The sequence below is a fragment of the Haliotis rubra genome, unplaced genomic scaffold (assembly GCF_003918875.1).
Source record: "Haliotis rubra isolate DU_JTF1 unplaced genomic scaffold, ASM391887v1 Scf544, whole genome shotgun sequence".
In the NCBI taxonomy this organism is placed as follows: domain Eukaryota; kingdom Metazoa; phylum Mollusca; class Gastropoda; order Lepetellida; family Haliotidae; genus Haliotis; species Haliotis rubra.
Genome location: NW_025767240.1, coordinates 710,881 through 716,880, shown reverse-complemented (window position 1 = coordinate 716,880; position 6,000 = coordinate 710,881).

The window sequence follows — 6,000 nt, the reverse complement described above, 5'->3', positions numbered from 1 at the left end:
CAGACTGTCGCATGTTTTGCACGGGTAATGTGCCGTGTGTCGTAAATGTGTGAGAAACTCTTTGAAACATTCGGCAATGTATCCCTGGGCCTTCGGTGATGTAAAGTACTGCCATATAGCTTGAATATTGCTGACTCCGGCGTAAAACTAAACTCACTCACTCACTCTCACGCTGATGCAAGTGAACTTGTAATTTCACAGCAATGAAGGTACTTCAGTAGTTTGTATTAGTATCCATTACACTGTTACACTCGGGCTGTTGCAAATGAATAGTGAATCGAGAGCAGGTATATATACTGGAAATACACCTAACAGCTCGATAAAGGTCACCTATGAAGTTTTAAAATCCATGCAAACAGCACCGAATTGTTAGCAAAAGCGTATTACTCTTCGGGCATTGCAAAGTCGGCGCCTGGTCTTCGTTGAACGATTTTACTAGCGCTTACTTCAGCTAGACCAGAGTTTCCCCCCCCTTAGACCACAGCTACAACTTTTACCCTGACCCGGAACGCTCAATCATTGACAATCTTTAAAAGCTGCCTAAAGACATACCCCTTACAAAAGATTCAATTACAATGAAGGAATAGCACCTCTACTGCAGTGTATTTTAATTTTGTGTAGCGCTAGCGCTCGTCATTGTCAATTGAAATTTACATCGTCTCCCATATCTGCACGTGGACCACGCTTTGCAGTGGTAGTCTCTTTATAGGAGATATCGTCCTTGCGCCTTCCTTCAGACTGTCGCATGCTTTGCACGGGTAATCTGCCGTGCCGTAAATGTCGATGAAACTTATGACACATTCGGCAATGTATCCCTGGGCCGTCGGTGATAAAAAGAAGTCCCTATTTTGTTAAATCTGTCCAAACTTTGGGGTATTTACTGTAAGTATTATTTATGATCACTGGCACGTTGTTGGAAGCCTCTTTGCGTAATGTTTGGCGTGGTGTGCCTGGAGGTGTGGGTCAGTTTGTTTGGCACTCTTTTTCTTTCGTTTGGGGTTCGTCTCAAATAGTATTTTTTCCTTTTAGCTCCCATACGTTGTATTCACACGGATAATGTTGAACGCCGTAGCGCTTCACGTGACTTTTGACATAGGACCAAGAACAGAAAATGTTCAACAACCAAAGGCCACTTCAGAACAAGCGTTTAAAGTGTTGTATGTGCTAAGTTTAGTTTGGCACAAAATGGCAAAGAAGCCCGTGAAAGTTTTGAAGACAACTTTGCCCAGAAGTAGCGTCAAACATGGCGGCCATCAAATACACATAGCCACATTTGACGATGCTACTGTGTAGTAAGGTGCATAGACACAAAGTATGCAAAGTTTGAAAGCCGTAGCTCTTGAAGTTTCAGTGCAGCACATTTTGGGAGGAAAGTAGTCAGCATTTTGCTGAAAAAACATCACCAAAAACTTCAATCCAAAATAGCGGCCAAACGGTGCATTTTAGCGACTTGAGCCGTCCAGGCGAAATTGTAGGCATTTTGATTGCGCATCTGCTCCAGAACTTTGGCACACATTGGAGCATTAGTTTTGGAGAAATTTGCATTTGAAATTGAAATTTTTGAATTAATTTTGAATTATCTGCCCTTTGCTATTGGTCCTACAGCCTACAGATTTTAAAGCGCGATATGTACCCCTCGGTGGGCATCTGGGTGATTTTTGTCAAGGCATTCTGTCCAGCGGTGCTCTCTGTAGCTCAGTTACAAAATACGGCGGAAGAATAAATAATAATAATAATAATAATAATAATAATAATAATAAAAACACGAACGATTACAATAGGTCTCCTGCCTAATGGCAAGGAGCCCTAATTACCAGTTTCAGGTTTAGCTGAAACGCTTGTAAAAGGAACATACGCAGGGTTGTGTTGTTTCAGCCAGCAGCTGAGATTAGCCCTGTAGAGCGCTTAGAGATTAGGAAACAGTCTAAGCTACCTTCATCTTCGTGTGGTTGACACACAGAAAAAGGTGACGTATGTATATGTTACGCAGAATGACATCCATCATACACACGCAGGCACGCACCTGTGACGAGAGATATGTCTAAAAGCGATATTTTAGTAATCTAAGGGAGACAACTTTATTGTAACGTCGCTTATGATTTATTTATTCTATGAAATATAATGTAATATTCATAATAAATACAGACAAGACCTATAGTCCGTCAACTGAACTTTTGGCACCCTGTTTTTTCACAATTGACCTTTTAACCAAAAATGCCGTCAACATGTTTTTGTGCATACGCTCTTTATATCTAATGACCTATCTAAGGTTTAAATTTCATAATTTTATGGCAATTATTAAAGCTTCTTCTTAAGAAGCCATCATATAAAAATATGAAAAATAGAAGTAGTTATACCGGGGAGTAAAATATTATGATGGAACAGCCAACAACATGGTGTGACACACGTGCATCTCGTTTACAAAATTACGCCTGCAAGCAAATCTACAGGGACTGTATAATCATCACAAATCCATTTTAAACAAGTAGATTTATTGAAGTCTTTAAATACCTTGGGTAAAGCATGTGAGTACATGATTAAAGAATGTCACTGTTCTCTATCTGATCCTGAAGTGTCGTATATACCTAGTTCTACGTCTGTGTCACTGTCTGTGTTCAAATCCACAATCACTGGGTTAACACACCCCTTTTGCAAACCATCCCTTTTCCAGTACTGCTGTTCAATATCTAGCACATGCTGTACACAACGGTTCCGCAACTCTGGCGTAAAGTCCCTGATTTCTTCATGAACGATGTTCTTCACATCTCTTAATTTGAAGGAAAGTTTTTTCTTGGCCACGTTGTGTTTTATATGTCCCCACACAAGTTCAAAAGGATTTAGATCGCAGTGGTAAGGCGGCAACCGAATGACCTCGTTTCCATGAAGCTTCAGCAAGTTGTCAATTTGATACACTGGTGGTGTTTTCCTGGCAAGGATGATTTTATGCAGTATTACATTTGTGGCCTTTGGGGGATATTCAATGCCAAGTCTTTCCAACATTGCACCATATCTCCCTTCCTTGATGCAGAGGTGGGGCATCTGTTGTTCGGTTCTCTGCAGCTATGGTAAGGAGCATTATCCATGACTACGACAGATTTAGCGGGTAGTGTTGGAATAAGCTGCTCTGTCACATATTCAGTAAACACAGCTGAGTTCATTTCCGAGTGGTAGTCGCTTGGAACGGAAAATAAGGTCACAACCATGAATAAACCCTAAATGAGAGCCTGCGTGAACAACAGTAAGTCCCTCGCCTTTCCCCAATGGAATCTTCCTGTTGTTGGCTGCTTCCGGATGTTGCCACTGATAAGAGGAAGTATGGTTTGCATTCACCCATGTCTCATCTAGCCACACGATCTCTCGTCCCTCTTGTCGCGTATTCTTCTCAGATAATGGGCTCTCATACAAGTGATATCTGCCCTTTCACATAGAGTCAGTTTCTGGCTGCTCAATCTCTTGTATCTATATCCAAATCTGAGCAACAGCTTGCATATAGTATACTTTGATACATTGATGTCATGGTCTTCTTTCAATATTTTCTTCAATTTACTTGACGATATGGACTCATTGGATCGATGTAACCGACGTATGAGGTCCCTCACAACCCTTCTATCGAATTAATCAAGCTTTCTTTTCTTTGCATGTTTTGAGAAGGCCCCCCGAGTTAACTGCCATGTCATCATCAGGCTCTGAAATAGTGCCATGGGAGATAACTCTTTGCACAGTTCTTTTGCAGATCTTGGTGGCATTAATTGTTCTTTTGGTGAAACACTCAATTGAGATAAGAGGTTTTTTTTCGCTTTGTCTCGCACTTGAAAAAAGTTGTGACCTCTTTTGATGATTTGCCGGGCATCTTTGGACAACATCGTTTTCACTACAACTCTTCAACCTGTGTGCTGACGATCTTTAACATCACTTAAGCGTGCTAATGTAAATACCCGTGCATGTACATTTCACACTGACACACATTTTACAATGTTGTTGGCTTTTCGTTCACGTGCGTTAACCTCGTAATACTCTCGATAGTTTTACAATTATTACATGATAGGTTTAAAGGCAAACTCTTTAATAACCGTTTTGAAATGACTGAACTCGATATTGTGATACGTCACGGGATACAATTGCCATATGAACAGAGTAATGTTTTAAAATATTCAGGAGTTTTTTGTAAATTGTGAAAAACAGGGTGCCAAAAGTTAAGTTGACGGTCTATAAGTGATGAATATCAAAGCCTCTACCTCCGATCACCATCAATAAAGGAGAACTGAAGTATGTCCAAGACTTCACTTACCTTGGAAGTGTCATTAGCAACGACAATGGTGCCCACAAAGATATTAACGTCCGGTTGAGTAAGGTAGGAGGTATCTTCAGCAGGCTCCGCCCCATCTGGAAGAGCAAGAACTACATTCTCAAGACCAAAGTGAAGCTCTACAACAGCAAGCTAAAGTCTGTACCCTGTATGGGTCAGAGCGTGATACTGACAAACATGAAAAGATCGATGCCTTCCACAATAGCTACCTGCAGAAGATCTGCAACATCTACTGGCCAAAGAAGATCTGACCTCTACAGAAAACAAGAGCAAAATGCAGTTCTCTTGAAATAAAGACAAGGAGGTACAGATGGCTTGGGCACGTTTTCAGAATGAGTCCAGACTCTATTCCAAGAACGGCACTCAAGTCGACGCCACTAGGAAAGAAGAAATGAGGAACAAGAACAACAAGGCGAAGAACAGTAACTTCCGTGAACAGTAAGAGCGATGTCCCGGGTACTTCAACGCGGCTTTCATATGCAAAAACTTCATCGTTGAATATTTCATTGTTGTACGGCCATATGCCAGTGCATTTGAACAAATTGACAGCTTTTGCCATAGTTGTGGGCATCACCAAACAGTTCAACCATTTCAAAGAAGGAAATCCTTTTACCTGGATTGACAAGGATTTACCTGGTTGTACCGTGTCTTCAGTGGTCCAAAAACAGTTCTATCGATAGGCTGAAGTTAGTACGTGGTGTGAGGTGGGGTGACCAAGATGGTTATACCCAATGATCCTCTCGGAGGACCAAGATGGTTATACTTCAGTGGTCCATAAAAAGTTATATCCAAAGGTTGAAGTTTACGCGTGGTGTGAGGTGAGAGGACCAAGATGGTTATACCCATTTCACGTGCATAGCTTTCAGCTTCCAGTGACTTATTGGCTGCTGTGTCCGTCAAGCAACAGAAGACAGGCCTTTTGTGCTGCAGGTTTGGCAAAGCGTTTGAGACACGTAAGGAATTTATCATGGTTGATCCAACCGTTGTCGCTCGTAAAAACGACAGATCCATGTGGTGTACCTTTCATCAGATTGGATGTCATTTGTTTCCGTGGGAAAATCATTATTGGTGGGATGTAGTTTCCTATTCCATTGACACAGCAGAGAACAGTGACAGGCTTACCTCTTCCCCAACTGGTGATTTCCCTCACTTCCCAATTATCTTACCAGATTTATGGACATTGGTTATGGAAGACTCATTAGCAATCCATATGGTTTCTGGCCTGAACTTGTGGGTTTCGTAAACCTATTTTAAGAGGGTTAAACATTCGTTGACTGCTTGCTTGCTGAAACCACTTGCTCTAGCCATACTTGTAGCTTCAGGTTTACGCAGTGACAACTCAGGGTACCATTTCTTTAAAGAAGAAAGCCAATCACTACCAGCCACTTCCTTGGAAGTCATGATTGAAATGATAGGGGGGAATGGTTCCTTTCAGCCATGGAGAATTCTAATTTTTGTATGTCTGTAAGGGACATTCCATGGAACACAGACTGCATTTCTATTATATGCTTGGTCAGCTCTGATTTGAATCTGTCGTTATAAATCACGCCCGAATCTGCCAAGTTGGCCAGAGTTTTCCACTTTGCCTATGTAATTTCGTTGCAAGGTCGAACAAGGTACATGTATATATCAAGTTGACTTGCTACCTTGCGGATAGCACCGCCGGATTTTATAGCGTCCAATACAAGCTGTAG